The sequence below is a fragment of the Hyla sarda genome, unplaced genomic scaffold (genome assembly GCF_029499605.1).
Source record: "Hyla sarda isolate aHylSar1 unplaced genomic scaffold, aHylSar1.hap1 scaffold_229, whole genome shotgun sequence".
In the NCBI taxonomy this organism is placed as follows: Eukaryota; Metazoa; Chordata; class Amphibia; order Anura; family Hylidae; genus Hyla; species Hyla sarda.
The window spans coordinates 236,160-257,310 of NW_026608969.1; the positions used below are offsets into that span (position 1 = coordinate 236,160).

General features: G+C 44.5%; 6 non-coding genes and 1 pseudogene across 6 annotated transcripts; all 7 read right to left on the minus strand.

The window, feature by feature from the left end:
• Positions 1-1,436: 1,436 nt before the first annotated feature.
• On the minus strand, positions 1,437-1,627 carry LOC130321964 (U2 spliceosomal RNA). The gene has a single exon (XR_008867578.1). It is a non-coding gene; the product is annotated as a U2 spliceosomal RNA (small nuclear RNA).
• A 2,084-nt stretch (positions 1,628-3,711) lies between these two features.
• On the minus strand, positions 3,712-3,902 carry LOC130321966 (U2 spliceosomal RNA). The gene has a single exon (XR_008867580.1). It is a non-coding gene; the product is annotated as a U2 spliceosomal RNA (small nuclear RNA).
• Positions 3,903-5,985: 2,083 nt separating this feature from the next.
• LOC130321967 (U2 spliceosomal RNA) lies at positions 5,986-6,176 on the minus strand. Its single transcript, XR_008867581.1, has one exon. It is a non-coding gene; the product is annotated as a U2 spliceosomal RNA (small nuclear RNA).
• A 2,093-nt stretch (positions 6,177-8,269) lies between these two features.
• On the minus strand, positions 8,270-8,445 carry LOC130321913 (U2 spliceosomal RNA; annotated as a pseudogene).
• A 6,965-nt stretch (positions 8,446-15,410) lies between these two features.
• LOC130321968 (U2 spliceosomal RNA) lies at positions 15,411-15,601 on the minus strand. Its single transcript, XR_008867582.1, has one exon. It is a non-coding gene; the product is annotated as a U2 spliceosomal RNA (small nuclear RNA).
• A 2,117-nt stretch (positions 15,602-17,718) lies between these two features.
• Positions 17,719-17,909, minus strand: LOC130321859 (U2 spliceosomal RNA). Its single transcript, XR_008867511.1, has one exon. It is a non-coding gene; the product is annotated as a U2 spliceosomal RNA (small nuclear RNA).
• Positions 17,910-19,994: 2,085 nt separating this feature from the next.
• On the minus strand, positions 19,995-20,191 carry LOC130321904 (U2 spliceosomal RNA). Its single transcript, XR_008867544.1, has one exon. It is a non-coding gene; the product is annotated as a U2 spliceosomal RNA (small nuclear RNA).
• Between the last annotated feature and the right edge of the window lie 960 nt (positions 20,192-21,151).

The following is a 21,151-nucleotide window of genomic DNA, read 5'->3' on the forward strand; positions in this document are numbered from 1 at the left end:
TGTTGCTTCTATGAAGGCCATAATAGACGACATCACCAAACAGCTCCATAGTCACATACACAGCAAAGGAGAGATGTTGTTTACACCTAGTGATGTCAGTGGTATTGAGTGACATCACAGCACAGTGCTAAGGCTCCTGGGCCTGGACACAGCAGCGGCTGCAATATCTCAACAGAGAATACGTTTATATATATGTGTGTGTGTGCGCGTATATATATATATATATATATATATATATATATATATATATATATATATATTTCTCCGCCGAAATCACTTTTAAACCCATTTCCACCTTTTTTTCCCTTCTCTTCCTCTTACTTTTTTTTCACGTTTTTTTACGTTTTTCTCCTTTTCGCCTCTTTTCTGGGCGTATTATTCTTCTTTTTCTTCTTTTTTTTCGTCTAATGCATACCCCATCAGTGCAGCAATGCTTATTCAATACCGCCAGCAGATGGAGACACTGGGGGATAATTTTCTAAGGATTTATACTGATTTTTCCTGTCTGAATTTGTCGCACAGAAAGTTGCAGGCCAAATATGTGTGACATTTCTGCGACTTTAGCTTCTAGAGCATTTTTACAACATTATACATAGGTGCTGAATACATAAAAAGCGACTGTTCAGCGGCAGACAAGTCGCATCGGCTGAAAGTAGGCCAGAATGTCAGTCCATGTTGGAGCAGGTTTAGATACAGTCTAAGGTATAGATCTCAAAGTCTGTGCACAGAATTTAGCAAGGGCCTCGCACCTTCTGATGCATCAGGTAGGTGCACAATAGCATAGCCTAACCCTCTGTACTTTGGTCTATATTGATGCGGGACATAGACAGCCAGCTGATGACCAATCCATTAGTGCAATGGATGGCTGGAAGCATTTGTCTTTGCCTTTGCAATACCACAGAAGCAATGCATGGTCAATGTACAGCAATGACACACCTGTGTGAACAGCCAGGAGACCCCCCCCCCCCCCCCCATGTTATGTTACATAGTTACATAGTTAGTACGGTCGAAAAAAGACATATGTCCATCAAGTTCAACCAGGGAATTAAGGGGTAGGGGTGTGGCGCGATATTGGGGAAGGGATGAGATTTTATATTTCTTCATAAGCATTAATCTTATTTTGTCAATTAGGAACATTCAGCACCCACCCGCTATCAAGGCAGCTGCCTATCATGTCATGCCCTACCTGCACAGGTGTGCTGGCTACTCAAATGATCCAATTAAGGAGGCCATTTAGTCAGCAGCAGCAGAAGTCCTGTGCCTGGACGCTCCAACAGCGGCCAGACACAAGCAGAAGCAGAAGCAGCAGAAGCAGCAGCAGCACCACCTTTTGTTTTTTGGCTGCAGCAGCAGCAAGGCCCACAGGGCTGGCTAGCTGGCTAGCCAGCAAGCAGGTAGCAATGAAAGTAGGAATCTTTCTTTTTAACCCTGTAAGGGGGTGGTGCACTGTACCCGAAGATACTGCCATATCGGGTCAATGCATAGGGCGACGGAAGCAAGCTTCGAAATCGGCCCCCGTTCTCAAAAATCCATTTAATATATGGTCCCCAGATAGGGGACGTATCAGATATTAAACTGATAAGAACAGATACTACACTTGATCTTAGCCAAAAGGCCGAGAAGCGATAACCGTGAAAGGGGCGGGCCCAACAAGGTGCCCTTCATGGGCACTATGACTGCTTGCTGTCAGGGAGGCTGCCAGACAATTTTCCATGCACACTCTGGGCTGGGGGGCAGTCAACCACCAGTACACACAGCAGAACCTAAACCCATACCATTATTGCTAAGCAGCAAGACAGGGGCCCATTGCACTCCCACGGGGCCTTTTTAAATGCAATCCATAACCCGGATTTGCCAGGAACCCTTCTTACTCCTCCTACTTGCATGTGACACTGGGCTTAGGATCTGCATAGGAAACACACACACAAGCACACACCTACCTTTGTTGCCTGCAGATGCCTCCTTGGCTGTCCCCAAACGGTATCAAACCAACACCCACGGCAAGCTGTAAGCATAGAGGACATGCCTGCACCCCATTGGACTTACCTGTGTGGGTTAAACCCGGGTTATTTGACAACCTATGGCGGTGATGGTTCTGCTCAGGCAGAGCAGTGCTGATGCTCCTCATAAAGCTGTCGCTGCTGTGAAGGTTCTAGGTGACATCACAAATCCCTATGGTTACATACACAACAAAGCTGGGTTGTTGTTGTTTACACTCTGCAAGGCCTGTGGAAGTGAGTGACATCATAGCACTGTAGTTCTGAGGGTTCTAGATGGATGCAACAATCTCCTGTTGCTTCTATGAAGGCCATAATAGACGACATCACCAAACAGCTCCATAGTCACATACACAGCAAAGGAGAGATGTTGTTTACACCTAGTGATGTCAGTGGTATTGAGTGACATCACAGCACAGTGCTAAGGCTCCTGGGCCTGGACACAGCAGCGGCTGCAATATCTCAACGGAGAATACGTTTATATATATGTGTGTGTGTGCGCGTATATATATATATATATATATATATATATATATATTTCTCCGCCGAAATCACTTTTAAACCCATTTCCACCTTTTTTTCCCTTCTCTTCCTCTTACTTTTTTTTCACGTTTTTTTACGTTTTTCTCCTTTTCGCCTCTTTTCTGGGCGTATTATTCTTCTTTTTCTTCTTTTTTTTCGTCTAATGCATACCCCATCAGTGCAGCAATGCTTATTCAATACCGCCAGCAGATGGAGACACTGGGGGATAATTTTCTAAGGATTTATACTGATTTTTCCTGTCTGAATTTGTCGCACAGAAAGTTGCAGGCCAAATATGTGTGACATTTCTGCGACTTTAGCTTCTAGAGCATTTTTACAACATTATACATAGGTGCTGAATACATAAAAAGCGACTGTTCAGCGACAGACAAGTCGCATCGGCTGAAAGTAGGCCAGAATGTCAGTCCATGTTGGAGCAGGTTTAGATACAGTCTAAAGTATAGATCTCAAAGTCTGTGCACAGAATTTAGCAAGGGCCTCGCACCTTCTGATGCATCAGGTAGGTGCACAATAGCATAGCCTAACCCTCTGTACTTTGGTCTATATTGATGCGGGACATAGACAGCCAGCTGATGACCAATCCATTAGTGCAATGGATGGCTGGAAGCATTTGTCTTTGCCTTTGCAATACCACAGAAGCAATGCATGGTCAATGTACAGCAATGACACACCTGTGTGAACAGCCAGGAGACCCCCCCCCCCCCCCCCATGTTATGTTACATAGTTACATAGTTAGTACGGTCGAAAAAAGACATATGTCCATCAAGTTCAACCAGGGAATTAAGGGGTAGGGGTGTGGCGCGATATTGGGGAAGGGATGAGATTTTATATTTCTTCATAAGCATTAATCTTATTTTGTCAATTAGGAACATTCAGCACCCACCCGCTATCAAGGCAGCTGCCTATCATGTCATGCCCTACCTGCACAGGTGTGCTGGCTACTCAAATGATCCAATTAAGGAGGCCATTTAGTCAGCAGCAGCAGAAGTCCTGTGCCTGGATGCTCCAACAGCGGCCAGACACAAGCAGAAGCAGAAGCAGCAGAAGCAGCAGCAGCACCACCTTTTGTTTTTTGGCTGCAGCAGCAGCAAGGCCCACAGGGCTGGCTAGCTGGCTAGCCAGCAAGCAGGTAGCAATGAAAGTAGGAATCTTTCTTTTTAACCCTGTAAGGGGGTGGTGCACTGTACCCGAAGATACTGCCATATCGGGTCAATGCATAGGGCGACGGAAGCAAGCTTCGAAATCGGCCCCCGTTCTCAAAAATCCATTTAATATATGGTCCCCAGATAGGGGACGTATCAGATATTAAACTGATAAGAACAGATACTACACTTGATCTTAGCCAAAAGGCCGAGAAGCGATAACCGTGAAAGGGGCGGGCCCAACAAGGTGCCCTTCATGGGCACTATCACTGCTTGCTGTCAGGGAGGCTGCCAGACAATTTTCCATGCACACTCTGGGCTGGGGGGCAGTCAACCACCAGTACACACAGCAGAACCTAAACCCATACCATTATTGCTAAGCAGCAAGACAGGGGCCCATTGCACTCCCACGGGGCCTTTTTAAATGCAATCCATAACCCGGATTTGCCAGGAACCCTTCTTACTCCTCCTACTTGCATGTGACACTGGGCTTAGGATCTGCATAGGAAACACACACACAAGCACACACCTACCTTTGTTGCCTGCAGATGCCTCCTTGGCTGTCCCCAAACGGTATCAAACCAACACCCACGGGAAGCTGTAAGCATAGAGGACATGCCTGCACCCCATTGGACTTACCTGTGTGGGTTAAACCCGGGTTATTTGACAACCTATGGCGGTGATGGTTCTGCTCAGGCAGAGCAGTGCTGATGCTCCTCATAAAGCTGTCGCTGCTGTGAAGGTTCTAGGTGACATCACAAATCCCTATGGTTACATACACAACAAAGCTGGGTTGTTGTTGTTTACACTCTGCAAGGCCTGTGGAAGTGAGTGACATCATAGCACTGTAGTTCTGAGGGTTCTAGATGGATGCAACAATCTCCTGTTGCTTCTATGAAGGCCATAATAGACGACATCACCAAACAGCTCCATAGTCACATACACAGCAAAGGAGAGATGTTGTTTACACCTAGTGATGTCAGTGGTATTGAGTGACATCACAGCACAGTGCTAAGGCTCCTGGGCCTGGACACAGCAGCGGCTGCAATATCTCAACGGAGAATACGTTTATATATATGTGTGTGTGTGCGCGTATATATATATATATATATATATATATATATATATATATATATTTCTCCGCCGAAATCACTTTTAAACCCATTTCCACCTTTTTTTCCCTTCTCTTCCTCTTACTTTTTTTTCACGTTTTTTTACGTTTTTCTCCTTTTCGCCTCTTTTCTGGGCGTATTATTCTTCTTTTTTTTCGTCTAATGCATACCCCATCAGTGCAGCAATGCTTATTCAATACCGCCAGCAGATGGAGACACTGGGGGATAATTTTCTAAGGATTTATACTGATTTTTCCTGTCTGAATTTGTCGCACAGAAAGTTGCAGGCCAAATATGTGTGACATTTCTGCGACTTTAGCTTCTAGAGCATTTTTACAACATTATACATAGGTGCTGAATACATAAAAAGCGACTGTTCAGCGACAGACAAGTCGCATCGGCTGAAAGTAGGCCAGAATGTCAGTCCATGTTGGAGCAGGTTTAGATACAGTCTAAAGTATAGATCTCAAAGTCTGTGCACAGAATTTAGCAAGGGCCTCGCACCTTCTGATGCATCAGGTAGGTGCACAATAGCATAGCCTAACCCTCTGTACTTTGGTCTATATTGATGCGGGACATAGACAGCCAGCTGATGACCAATCCATTAGTGCAATGGATGGCTGGAAGCATTTGTCTTTGCCTTTGCAATACCACAGAAGCAATGCATGGTCAATGTACAGCAATGACACACCTGTGTGAACAGCCAGGAGACCCCCCCCCCCCCCCCCATGTTATGTTACATAGTTACATAGTTAGTACGGTCGAAAAAAGACATATGTCCATCAAGTTCAACCAGGGAATTAAGGGGTAGGGGTGTGGCGCGATATTGGGGAAGGGATGAGATTTTATATTTCTTCATAAGCATTAATCTTATTTTGTCAATTAGGAACATTCAGCACCCACCCGCTATCAAGGCAGCTGCCTATCATGTCATGCCCTACCTGCACAGGTGTGCTGGCTACTCAAATGATCCAATTAAGGAGGCCATTTAGTCAGCAGCAGCAGAAGTCCTGTGCCTGGACGCTCCAACAGCGGCCAGACACAAGCAGAAGCAGAAGCAGCAGAAGCAGCAGCAGCACCACCTTTTGTTTTTTGGCTGCAGCAGCAGCAAGGCCCACAGGGCTGGCTAGCTGGCTAGCCAGCAAGCAGGTAGCAATGAAAGTAGGAATCTTTCTTTTTAACCCTGTAAGGGGGTGGTGCACTGTACCCGAAGATACTGCCATATCGGGTCAATGCATAGGGCGACGGAAGCAAGCTTCGAAATCGGCCCCCGTTCTCAAAAATCCATTTAATATATGGTCCCCAGATAGGGGACGTATCAGATATTAAACTGATAAGAACAGATACTACACTTGATCTTAGCCAAAAGGCCGAGAAGCGATAACCGTGAAAGGGGCGGGCCCAACAAGGTGCCCTTCATGGGCACTATCACTGCTTGCTGTCAGGGAGGCTGCCAGACAATTTTCCATGCACACTCTGGGCTGGGGGGCAGTCAACCACCAGTACACACAGCAGAACCTAAACCCATACCATTATTGCTAAGCAGCAAGACAGGGGCCCATTGCACTCCCACGGGGCCTTTTTAAATGCAATCCATAACCCGGATTTGCCAGGAACCCTTCTTACTCCTCCTACTTGCATGTGACACTGGGCTTAGGATCTGCATAGGAAACACACACACAAGCACACACCTACCTTTGTTGCCTGCAGATGCCTCCTTGGCTGTCCCCAAACGGTATCAAACCAACACCCACGGGAAGCTGTAAGCATAGAGGACATGCCTGCACCCCATTGGACTTACCTGTGTGGGTTAAACCCGGGTTATTTGACAACCTATGGCGGTGATGGTTCTGCTCAGGCAGAGCAGTGCTGATGCTCCTCATAAAGCTGTCGCTGCTGTGAAGGTTCTAGGTGACATCACAAATCCCTATGGTTACATACACAACAAAGCTGGGTTGTTGTTGTTTACACTCTGCAAGGCCTGTGGAAGTGAGTGACATCATAGCACTGTAGTTCTGAGGGTTCTAGATGGATGCAACAATCTCCTGTTGCTTCTATGAAGGCCATAATAGACGACATCACCAAACAGCTCCATAGTCACATACACAGCAAAGGAGAGATGTTGTTTACACCTAGTGATGTCACTGGTTTTGAGTGACATCACAGCACAGTGCTAAGGCTCCTGGGCCTGGACACAGCAGCGGCTGCAATATCTCAACGGAGAATACGTTTATATATATGTGTGTGTGTGCGCGTATATATATATATATATATATATATATATATATATATATATATATATTTCTCCGCCGAAATCACTTTTAAACCCATTTCCACCTTTTTTTCCCTTCTCTTCCTCTTACTTTTTTTTCACGTTTTTTTACATTTTTCTCCTTTTCGCCTCTTTTCTGGGCGTATTATTCTTCTTTTTCTTCTTTTTTTTCGTCTAATGCATACCCCATCAGTGCAGCAATGCTTATTCAATACCGCCAGCAGATGGAGACACTGGGGGATAATTTTCTAAGGATTTATACTGATTTTTCCTGTCTGAATTTGTCGCACAGAAAGTTGCAGGCCAAATATGTGTGACATTTCTGCGACTTTAGCTTCTAGAGCATTTTTACAACATTATACATAGGTGCTGAATACATAAAAAGCGACTGTTCAGCGACAGACAAGTCGCATCGGCTGAAAGTAGGCCAGAATGTCAGTCCATGTTGGAGCAGGTTTAGATACAGTCTAAAGTATAGATCTCAAAGTCTGTGCACAGAATTTAGCAAGGGCCTCGCACCTTCTGATGCATCAGGTAGGTGCACAATAGCATAGCCTAACCCTCTGTACTTTGGTCTATATTGATGCGGGACATAGACAGCCAGCTGATGACCAATCCATTAGTGCAATGGATGGCTGGAAGCATTTGTCTTTGCCTTTGCAATACCACAGAAGCAATGCATGGTCAATGTACAGCAATGACACACCTGTGTGAACAGCCAGGAGACCCCCCCCCCCCCCATGTTATGTTACATAGTTACATAGTTAGTACGGTCGAAAAAAGACATATGTCCATCAAGTTCAACCAGGGAATTAAGGGGTAGGGGTGTGGCGCGATATTGGGGAAGGGATGAGATTTTATATTTCTTCATAAGCATTAATCTTATTTTGTCAATTAGGAACATTCAGCACCCACCCGCTATCAAGGCAGCTGCCTATCATGTCATGCCCTACCTGCACAGGTGTGCTGGCTACTCAAATGATCCAATTAAGGAGGCCATTTAGTCAGCAGCAGCAGAAGTCCTGTGCCTGGACGCTCCAACAGCGGCCAGACACAAGCAGAAGCAGAAGCAGCAGAAGCAGCAGCAGCACCACCTTTTGTTTTTTGGCTGCAGCAGCAGCAAGGCCCACAGGGCTGGCTAGCTGGCTAGCCAGCAAGCAGGTAGCAATGAAAGTAGGAATCTTTCTTTTTAACCCTGTAAGGGGGTGGTGCACTGTACCCGAAGATACTGCCATATCGGGTCAATGCATAGGGCGACGGAAGCAAGCTTCGAAATCGGCCCCCGTTCTCAAAAATCCATTTAATATATGGTCCCCAGATAGGGGACGTATCAGATATTAAACTGATAAGAACAGATTTTTTTTTATTTTTTTAGGTTTAGACTAAACACCACTTAGATAACGCGTCATTTTTGACTCATGGTGAAGTCTAACTCATCATTAGGTCATTCTTTATTTGTTCAAAGCAAATTCAAAACAAATTCAAATACCATCACCATTACACCCTTACAACATGTCTCCACTTCAAAAATTTCCATATCCCCTCTGCATCTATTTCACCTAATTTCTTTTTATCACGTAAATAAACGGTGTACAACCTATCCAGAATCATTCTTAAACTTCCTTCCACAGTCACATCTTTTCTCTTAAACACATATAAATTTCTAACATCCCACAAGACTTCCTTCACAATCGCCAACAACACAAACAACACTCTTTCATTCTTTCTTCCAATCATACTAAGACCAAACATCACAATCTCATATGACAACCTATTTATCCCAGTCAACTCCTTACACAACGGACCTATCCCTCTCCATACATTCTGAGCCATGTCACAATTCCAAATCACATGCATCACACTTTCAACCCCACTACAATCTTCCCTCGGACATATTTCACTCCTTCCAATACCTCTATTCCTTTGGAACTCTCTTACTGGTAAGGCTCCATGCAAACACTGCCATCCTATCTCTCTCTGTCTATTTGATATTCCATCTGTCATTAAACTCTTCCACACCTTAGACACATCCTGGCCTCTTACCATATTAATCGGACACTCCACCTCACTTGCGGCGACATACCCAAACACATTCTTCTTACTTTCAAACAACTCCTTTCTCACACCAATCAACCTATAACTCTCCAAAAACTTTTCCACATACAAATACCAACTCGGGCACACAAACGCATAAGGCACTCTCAAATCTCTCTCCAGCCAACCTAATTTGCATAACACACGCCCACCTAAATATCTCAACATACATGCAAAATTCTTTTCTCCTCTCATCATCCTTCTAACCGCAAACACCACATTCACCCCCAAATACACATCTAGATTTGGAAATCCCATTCCACCCTTACTACCATCCTTCATCACAACTTCTCTCCTCACTCTTTCCACTTTTGTACCCCAAAAAAACACAAACAAAATTCTTTTTAACTTCCTTAAAACCATATAACTTGGCGGAAACACTATTGCCACATACAATAAAATAGGCAATATTACACTTTTCACAACCAGCACTTTCCCAACCATAGACAAATCTCTCAACCTCCAAAGACTCAATTTTTTGGACACTCTCTTCTCTACATCATCCCAACTTTCTCTCCCATCCAATCTTTCATCCATTTTAACACCTAAAACCTGAATACCACCTTCAATATTATTCATACCCACATCCTCACTTCCTTGCATACTACCAAAACATTTATACTCACTTTTGTCCCAATTCACCTTAAACCCAGACGCTCCACAAAACAATCCAACTAGTAACTTTGCCCTTCTCATAACAGCCACAGACTCTCCCAAAATACACACATCATCCATGTAGGCCAAAACTTTGACTTCTCTCCCACCACTCCCTGGAATTTTTAACCCTCTAACACACTTATCCCGCCGCAACATCTCTAATAATGGCTCCATAGCACATATAAAAGCCATAGGGGACAACGGACAACCCTGCCTTACACCAGAACATACTTTCACCTTCTCAGACATCCAACCATTTATCAAAACCTTACTATATACTCCATCATACAGCATCCTTACAACATTTACAAAATCACCCGGGAATCCCATTCTCACTAATACTCTAAACAAAAACCTATGTGACAGACGATCAAACGCCTTTTCAAAATCTATCGACATCACTCTAACCTCCTGTTTCCTACTCATACTATCCCATAACAAATCTCTCAACAAACACAAATTTTCATTTATTCTTCTCCCAGGCACTCCACACACTTGTTCTTCTCCAATCACCTGCTCAACCACATCTCTCATCCTATTTGTAATTATTTTAGCAAACACCTTATAATCTACATTCAACAAAGTTATCGGCCTCCAATTCCTCACATCATTCACATCACCTTTCTTATAAATCAACACAACCACTCCACTCTTCATACTTTCCACCATTCTCTCATTCCTCCACATATACCTATACACTTCCACCAAATCATCCTTCACAACATCCCAAATCCAAGCATAAAATTCAACAGGCAACCCATCCTCTCCAGGCGTTTTATTTCTTGACATACCATCCACAGTCCTCTTCACTTCCTCCTCTCCAATCTCTCTCATCAGAGTCCCATATTCACTACCATCCACCCTCTTATCAAGCACTCTCAACACTTCATCCTGCAAGTCCTCTTCACAATCTTTTACCGCATACAACTCTTCATAAAAATTTTTAACCACTCCCAACACAGCTTTACCTTTAACCAGACAGCCATCATCATCATACACTCTTACCATATCCTCTCTCTTCCCAATAACTTTTTTAAAGAAATATCTTGAACATTTCTCATCTTTCTCTAACTTATCAAGTTTTGCTTGATACATCAACTCTTTACCTTTCTCATTCAACCAATTTTTTAGATCACTCTTCACAACCTCAATCTGCTCACCCACACTCCAGCCATACTTCTTTAACTTATTGAGAAACACCAATCTTTTATTCAACCATTCATACTTCTTCTTCCTCCCAGCATTCCGCTTATATCCCTCTCTTTTAAAGAAAACTTTTGTTTGACCCTTAACCCATTCCCACCAACACAATATATCAGGAAAATCATTCTTTTTCTTACACCAACCCCTATACTTATTAACATATCTATCATACACTCCTTCCACTTCCAACAATTTAACATTTAATTTCCATACACCCCTCCCACTCACACAATCTGCATCCAATACTAACTCACAACACACATACTCATGATCTGAATATCCTACTTTTTCTTGCATATAATTCTTACATAACACACCCTTAGACACAAAACACATATCTAGTCTGGAACTATGACTTCCACTATCGGAATAATATGTATCTAACAAAGGACACACTCCACACGCTTCAGCCACATCCTTTAACTTAAAGTCACACACCATACTTTTAAGAATATTCCCAGATACATCCACATTCCCCTTAATTTCACAGTTGAAATCCCCCACCCACACCAAAGGTATTTTACCCGGCAGAAACCTCTTAATTACCTCCAACAACCCCACCCGCTCCTCCCTCCTTACCGGCGCATACACATTTATCAACCTAAATTTAACCCCCTGCACCTTAACCTCCACCATGATACACCTCCCCTCCTCTATTACCACATAACTACAAACTTCAAACTTAAAGCTCTTAAAAAGCACCCCTACCCCATCATTCCTATTATGCCCAGACACCGACCAAACAGCAGGACCATAAGCCCATTCTCCCTTCCCCGGAATATCATTTAGCCCACATTCCTGCAAACAAATAATGTCCGCTTTTTTCCCTGCCAAGTCCTCCAAAATTACTGTCCTTCTGACTTTACTTCTAAAGACTCTAACGTTTATAGAACCGACTAAAAAAGACATACCACCATCTTAACAACCCTAAGGAAGAATTTGACAGAAAAGAAGAAAGTTATTTAGGTAGCTTTCCTCAGCGGTGTGGGAGAAGCTTCTCCCGCAGAGCACGCATCCATGTCGCTCTCAGATAGCGGTTGATACCGATTGTCCGTAGCCACCAGCGTCGACTCCATCTGTCCACCAGAAAGCTTCCTGGCCGTCTTCTTGGGGGGACGAAAAAGATCAAAGTCATCCTCTCTCTCTCTATGTCTCTCCTCACGGTCTTCACCCTCAGAAGAAGACCACTCTTCAATTTGCGGCGACTCCTCAGCCGGGGGACTGGGAGCATCCTCAATCTCCCCTTCTTCCACTTGCACCGCCATTTGCTCCTCCTCCACCACCACTTGCTCCTCCACCACCTTCACTTGCTCCTCTACCACCACAGGACTCTGTACCTCTCCAATAATAACGCTCTCTCTTGCAGGAACCACTGCAGCCGCAGCTGCAGCTGCCCTCCTCCTCTCCACCATTTCCTCTTCCATTCTCCTCTCCTCCTCCCTCCTCTTCAACACTGGACAGTTCTTGTACACATGGCCAGCTTCCCCACATAGGTCACAGGTCCTCGGGTGTGGACATGCACCCGCCTCATGCCCCGGTTGCTTACAGTTCCTGCATTTCTTACTGCCAGGGCAGGCCTCCTTCACATGTCCAAACAATAGACAATTTCTACAGAAAGATGGCTGTCCGTAGTAATAGAGATAACCTCTGAAACCAGCAATGGTAAAGTTCGCCGGAGGGTGCTTAACGCCTCCAATGCAATCTCCATCAAGCCGCAACTTCACAAAGAACTTATACGTGCCATTAAATACACCAATGCTGCTTGTCTGCTTAGTACCACCAGCAATAGACTCACAATAGATGCTCAAGAAGTTCTTAATCATAGAGACATCAACAAACGGATTGTACATGTGGATAAACAAAGTCTTTGTCCCCATTTCAAAAAGGGGATAAAAGGACACATCCCGCAAAACCTCACTTCCACTGTTCCGTTTTAAGCACTCATAAAAGTTCTGGCAGTCAGCATCATATAAGAAGGACACGTCATAAATACCTTGGCGCTTGTTCTCCTGGACACAAAAGAGGTCGCTCAAGGAAAATCCTGCCAGTCGCTCAACAATGGTATGGCCGATGTATTCAATGCTGTTTCTTAGACGATCCGTGGTTAGCACCTTGATGCGTACGGTCTTCTCCACTGCAGACATGTTGGATCCAGCCATCTTTCCAAATCTGTCGGTAACGAGTACCACAGTCTTGATCACCTACGCAGCTAGTCGCGGCGCAGTTCACTCGCACCCTCAGCGCCGACCGAGGCAATAAACCCCGATCTTAGCCAAAAGGCCGAGAAGCGATAACCGTGAAAGGGGCGGGCCCAACAAGGTGCCCTTCATGGGCACTATCACTGCTTGCTGTCAGGGAGGCTGCCAGACAATTTTCCATGCACACTCTGGGCTGGGGGGCAGTCAACCACCAGTACACACAGCAGAACCTAAACCCATACCATTATTGCTAAGCAGCAAGACAGGGGCCCATTGCACTCCCACGGGGCCTTTTTAAATGCAATCCATAACCCGGATTTGCCAGGAACCCTTCTTACTCCTCCTACTTGCATGTGACACTGGGCTTAGGATCTGCATAGGAAACACACACACAAGCACACACCTACCTTTGTTGCCTGCAGATGCCTCCTTGGCTGTCCCCAAACGGTATCAAACCAACACCCACGGGAAGCTGTAAGCATAGAGGACATGCCTGCACCCCATTGGACTTACCTGTGTGGGTTAAACCCGGGTTATTTGACAACCTATGGCGGTGATGGTTCTGCTCAGGCAGAGCAGTGCTGATGCTCCTCATAAAGCTGTCGCTGCTGTGAAGGTTCTAGGTGACATCACAAATCCCTATGGTTACATACACAACAAAGCTGGGTTGTTGTTGTTTACACTCTGCAAGGCCTGTGGAAGTGAGTGACATCATAGCACTGTAGTTCTGAGGGTTCTAGATGGATGCAACAATCTCCTGTTGCTTCTATGAAGGCCATAATAGACGACATCACCAAAGAGCTCCATAGTCACATACACAGCAAAGGAGAGATGTTGTTTACACCTAGTGATGTCAGTGGTATTGAGTGACATCACAGCACAGTGCTAAGGCTCCTGGGCCTGGACACAGCAGCGGCTGCAATATCTCAACGGAGAATACGTTTATATATATGTGTGTGTGTGCGCGTATATATATATATATATATATATATATATATATATATATATATATATATATATTTCTCCGCCGAAATCACTTTTAAACCCATTTCCACCTTTTTTTCCCTTCTCTTCCTCTTACTTTTTTTTCACGTTTTTTTAAGTTTTTCTCCTTTTCGCCTCTTTTCTGGGCGTATTATTCTTCTTTTTCTTCTTTTTTTTCGTCTAATGCATACCCCATCAGTGCAGCAATGCTTATTCAATACCGCCAGCAGATGGAGACACTGGGGGATAATTTTCTAAGGATTTATACTGATTTTTCCTGTCTGAATTTGTCGCACAGAAAGTTGCAGGCCAAATATGTGTGACATTTCTGCGACTTTAGCTTCTAGAGCATTTTTACAACATTATACATAGGTGCTGAATACATAAAAAGCGACTGTTCAGCGACAGACAAGTCGCATCGGCTGAAAGTAGGCCAGAATGTCAGTCCATGTTGGAGCAGGTTTAGATACAGTCTAAAGTATAGATCTCAAAGTCTGTGCACAGAATTTAGCAAGGGCCTCGCACCTTCTGATGCATCAGGTAGGTGCACAATAGCATAGCCTAACCCTCTGTACTTTGGTCTATATTGATGCGGGACATAGACAGCCAGCTGATGACCAATCCATTAGTGCAATGGATGGCTGGAAGCATTTGTCTTTGCCTTTGCAATACCACAGAAGCAATGCATGGTCAATGTACAGCAATGACACACCTGTGTGAACAGCCAGGAGACCCCCCCCCCCCCATGTTATGTTACATAGTTACATAGTTAGTACGGTCGAAAAAAGACATATGTCCATCAAGTTCAACCAGGGAATTAAGGGGTAGGGGTGTGGCGCGATATTGGGGAAGGGATGAGATTTTATATTTCTTCATAAGCATTAATCTTATTTTGTCAATTAGGAACATTCAGCACCCACCCGCTATCAAGGCAGCTGCCTATCATGTCATGCCCTACCTGCACAGGTGTGCTGGCTACTCAAATGATCCAATTAAGGAGGCCATTTAGTCAGCAGCAGCAGAAGTCCTGTGCCTGGACGCTCCAACAGCGGCCAGACACAAGCAGAAGCAGAAGCAGCAGAAGCAGCAGCAGCACCACCTTTTGTTTTTTGGCTGCAGCAGCAGCAAGGCCCACAGGGCTGGCTAGCTGGCTAGCCAGCAAGCAGGTAGCAATGAAAGTAGGAATCTTTCTTTTTAACCCTGTAAGGGGGTGGTGCACTGTACCCGAAGATACTGCCATATCGGGTCAATGCATAGGGCGACGGAAGCAAGCTTCGAAATCGGCCCCCGTTCTCAAAAATCCATTTAATATATGGTCCCCAGATAGGGGACGTATCAGATATTAAACTGATAAGAACAGATACTACACTTGATCTTAGCCAAAAGGCCGAGAAGCGATAACCGTGAAAGGGGCGGGCCCAACAAGGTGCCCTTCATGGGCACTATCACTGCTTGCTGTCAGGGAGGCTGCCAGACAATTTTCCATGCACACTCTGGGCTGGGGGGCAGTCAACCACCAGTACACACAGCAGAACCTAAACCCATACCATTATTGCTAAGCAGCAAGACAGGGGCCCATTGCACTCCCACGGGGCCTTTTTAAATGCAATCCATAACCCGGATTTGCCAGGAACCCTTCTTACTCCTCCTACTTGCATGTGACACTGGGCTTAGGATCTGCATAGGAAACACACACACAAGCACACACCTACCTTTGTTGCCTGCAGATGCCTCCTTGGCTGTCCCCAAACGGTATCAAACCAACACCCACGGGAAGCTGTAAGCATAGAGGACATGCCTGCACCCCATTGGACTTACCTGTGTGGGTTAAACCCGGGTTATTTGACAACCTATGGCGGTGATGGTTCTGCTCAGGCAGAGCAGTGCTGATGCTCCTCATAAAGCTGTCGCTGCTGTGAAGGTTCTAGGTGACATCACAAATCCCTATGGTTACATACACAACAAAGCTGGGTTGTTGTTGTTTACACTCTGCAAGGCCTGTGGAAGTGAGTGACATCATAGCACTGTAGTTCTGAGGGTTCTAGATGGATGCAACAATCTCCTGTTGCTTCTATGAAGGCCATAATAGACGACATCACCAAACAGCTCCATAGTCACATACACAGCAAAGGAGAGATGTTGTTTACACCTAGTGATGTCAGTGGTATTGAGTGACATCACAGCACAGTGCTAAGGCTCCTGGGCCTGGACACAGCAGCGGCTGCAATATCTCAACGGAGAATACGTTTATATATATGTGTGTGTGTGCGCGTATATATATATATATATATATATATATATATATATATATATATATATATATATATATATATATATATATTTCTCCGCCGAAATCACTTTTAAACCCATTTCCACCTTTTTTTCCCTTCTCTTCCTCTTACTTTTTTTTCACGTTTTTTTACGTTTTTCTCCTTTTCGCCTCTTTTCTGGGCGTATTATTCTTCTTTTTCTTCTTTTTTTTCGTCTAATGCATACCCCATCAGTGCAGCAATGCTTATTCAATACCGCCAGCAGATGGAGACACTGGGGGATAATTTTCTAAGGATTTATACTGATTTTTCCTGTCTGAATTTGTCGCACAGAAAGTTGCAGGCCAAATATGTGTGACATTTCTGCGACTTTAGCTTCTAGAGCATTTTTACAACATTATACATAGGTGCTGAATACATAAAAAGCGACTGTTCAGCGACAGACAAGTCGCATCGGCTGAAAGTAGGCCAGAATGTCAGTCCATGTTGGAGCAGGTTTAGATACAGTCTAAAGTATAGATCTCAAAGTCTGTGCACAGAATTTAGCAAGGGCCTCGCACCTTCTGATGCATCAGGTAGGTGCACAATAGCATAGCCTAACCCTCTGTACTTTGGTCTATATTGATGCGGGACATAGACAGCCAGCTGATGACCAATCCATTAGTGCAATGGATGGCTGGAAGCATTTGTCTTTGCCTTTGCAATACCACAGAAGCAATGCATGGTCAATGTACAGCAATGACACACCTGTGTGAACAGCCAGGAGACCCCCCCCCCCCCCCCATGTTATGTTACATAGTTACATAGTTAGTACGGTCGAAAAAAGACATATGTCCATCAAGTTCAACCAGGGAATTAAGGGGTAGGGGTGTGGCGCGATATTGGGGAAGGGATGAGATTTTATATTTCTTCATAAGCATTAATCTTATTTTGTCAATTAGGAACATTCAGCACCCACCCGCTATCAAGGCAGCTGCCTATCATGTCATGCCCTACCTGCACAGGTGTGCTGGCTACTCAAATGATCCAATTAAGGAGGCCATTTAGTCAGCAGCAGCAGAAGTCCTGTGCCTGGACGCTCCAACAGCGGCCAGACACAAGCAGAAGCAGAAGCAGCAGAAGCAGCAGCAGCACCACCTTTTGTTTTTTGGCTGCAGCAGCAGCAAGGCCCACAGGGCTGGCTAGCTGGCTAGCCAGCAAGCAGGTAGCAATGAAAGTAGGAATCTTTCTTTTTAACCCTGTAAGGGGGTGGTGCACTGTACCCGAAGATACTGCCATATCAGGTCAATGCATAGGGCGACGGAAGCAAGCTTCGAAATCGGCCCCCGTTCTCAAAAATCCATTTAATATATGGTCCCCAGATAGGGGACGTATCAGATATTAAACTGATAAGAACAGATACTACACTTGATCTTAGCCAAAAGGCCGAGAAGCGATAACCGTGAAAGGGGCGGGCCCAACAAGGTGCCCTTCATGGGCACTATCACTGCTTGCTGTCAGGGAGGCTGCCAGACAATTTTCCATGCACACTCTGGGCTGGGGGGCAGTCAACCACCAGTACACACAGCAGAACCTAAACCCATACCATTATTGCTAAGCAGCAAGACAGGGGCCCATTGCACTCCCACGGGGCCTTTTTAAATGCAATCCATAACCCGGATTTGCCAGGAACCCTTCTTACTCCTCCTACTTGCATGTGACACTGGGCTTAGGATCTGCATAGGAAACACACACACAAGCACACACCTACCTTTGTTGCCTGCAGATGCCTCCTTGGCTGTCCCCAAACGGTATCAAACCAACACCCACGGGAAGCTGTAAGCATAGAGGACATGCCTGCACCCCATTGGACTTACCTGTGTGGGTTAAACCCGGGTTATTTGACAACCTATGGCGGTGATGGTTCTGCTCAGGCAGAGCAGTGCTGATGCTCCTCATAAAGCTGTCGCTGCTGTGAAGGTTCTAGGTGACATCACAAATCCCTATGGTTACATACACAACAAAGCTGGGTTGTTGTTGTTTACACTCTGCAAGGCCTGTGGAAGTGAGTGACATCATAGCACTGTAGTTCTGAGGGTTCTAGATGGATGCAACAACCTCCTGTTGCTTCTATGAAGGCCATAATAGACGACATCACCAAACAGCTCCATAGTCACATACACAGCAAAGGAGAGATGTTGTTTACACCTAGTGATGTCAGTGGTATTGAGTGACATCACAGCACAGTGCTAAGGCTCCTGGGCCTGGACACAGCAGCGGCTGCAATATCTCAACGGAGAATACGTTTATATATATGTGTGTGTGTGCGCGTATATATATATATATATATATATATATATATATATATATTTCTCCGCCGAAATCACTTTTAAACCCATTTCCACCTTTTTTTCCCTTCTCTTCCTCTTACTTTTTTTTCACGTTTTTTTACGTTTTTCTCCTTTTCGCCTCTTTTCTGGGCGTATTATTCTTCTTTTTCTTCTTTTTTTTCGTCAAATGCATACCCCATCAGTGCAGCAATGCTTATTCAATACCGCCAGCAGATGGAGACACTGGGGGATAATTTTCTAAGGATTTATACTGATTTTTCCTGTCTGAATTTGTCGCACAGAAAGTTGCAGGCCAAATATGTGTGACATTTCTGCGACTTTAGCTTCTAGAGCATTTTTACAACATTATACATAGGTGCTGAATACATAAAAAGCGACTGTTCAGCGACAGACAAGTCGCATCGGCTGAAAGTAGGCCAGAATGTCAGTCCATGTTGGAGCAGGTTTAGATACAGTCTAAAGTATAGATCTCAAAGTCTGTGCACAGAATTTAGCAAGGGCCTCGCACCTTCTGATGCATCAGGTAGGTGCACAATAGCATAGCCTAACCCTCTGTACTTTGGTCTATATTGATGCGGGACATAGACAGCCAGCTGATGACCAATCCATTAGTGCAATGGATGGCTGGAAGCATTTGTCTTTGCCTTTGCAATACCACAGAAGCAATGCATGGTCAATGTACAGCAATGACACACCTGTGTGAACAGCCAGGAGACCCCCCCCCCCCCCATGTTATGTTACATAGTTACATAGTTAGTACGGTCGAAAAAAGACATATGTCCATCAAGTTCAACCAGGGAATTAAGGGGTAGGGGTGTGGCGCGATATTGGGGAAGGGATGAGATTTTATATTTCTTCATAAGCATTAATCTTATTTTGTCAATTAGGAACATTCAGCACCCACCCACTATCAAGGCAGCTGCCTATCATGTCATGCCCTACCTGCACAGGTGTGCTGGCTACTCAAATGATCCAATTAAGGAGGCCATTTAGTCAGCAGCAGCAGAAGTCCTGTGCCTGGACGCTCCAACAGCGGCCAGACACAAGCAGAAGCAGAAGCAGCAGAAGCAGCAGCAGCACCACCTTTTGTTTTTTGGCTGCAGCAGCAGCAAGGCCCACAGGGCTGGCTAGCTGGCTAGCCAGCAAGCAGGTAGCAATGAAAGTAGGAATCTTTCTTTTTAACCCTGTAAGGGGGTGGTGCACTGTACCCGAAGATACTGCCATATCGGGTCAATGCATAGGGCGACGGAAGCAAGCTTCGAAATCGGCCCCCGTTCTCAAAAATCCATTTAATATATGGTCCCCAGATAGGGGACGTATCAGATATTAAACTGATAAGAACAGATTAAGTTAGCCCTCAGAAACTCAATCAGAGTTCCAAGATCTTATTTGAACTCGATTGTTGCTCATCATCAGGTAACCCATTTTTTATTTCTTCTTAACACTAATGACCACAAAATAAAATCAATAAAAAAGATTTAACCAGAAAAAAAAAAACATACACATTTACAATAACAAACAAACATTGCTTTCACCAGTAATTAATCAGAGAGACATTCCATTTCTCCAGGCATATACCATTAGGAAATCTATCATTCCACGGTTTATCGTTCCTCTTATCATCTGTCTTTTTACTGGAAGTCCCAACCAAGATGGAACTTTATAAGTGTCCAAAAATCTGTCCATATCAGCTTGAAATGAAAAATACACTTTGTCTCTAGCTTCCTCGTACCGATTTTCATATTTCGACCTTAATTCCATTAAATCCATATCAAATGGTCTTCTTTCCTTTTTTGGCATATTTTCCAACATGCCATCCAAAACACCTCCAAATTCCATTGGTACATAAACCTCTTCTTTCTTTTTCTTTTCTTCAGCCACTTTTCTGGCTGGAACTTCCTCCAACTCAGGTTCTCCAATTTCTTCTTCTTCCCTACTCCTTTTAGCTGTTTCCTTTTTTGTTGTTTGTTTCTTGGGACATACATTTACCAGGTGATCTTCCTCACCGCACAGATGACACTTCTTTTTTTTGTTGTTGTTGCAGGTGTCTGCTTCATGACCTCCCTCCTGGCACTTATAGCACCATGAGTGAGTACATAGGTCTTTCCCGTGCCCGTATTGTTTACATTTACGGCAAAATTCCTCCATCCCTGAATAGAACAAGTCACCATTGACCGATCCAATTTTGAATCGCCCAGGTGGATAAATCACTTTACCGTCAGGTTCCTTTTTAAATTTAACTTTAAATTTCCATTTTGTAGTCCATAGGCCATATTGGTTCAGGACTTTTCCCTTTGACAGAATATTGTCACAGAATCTAGAAAGAAAAGTCTCAATGTCTTTTTCCAG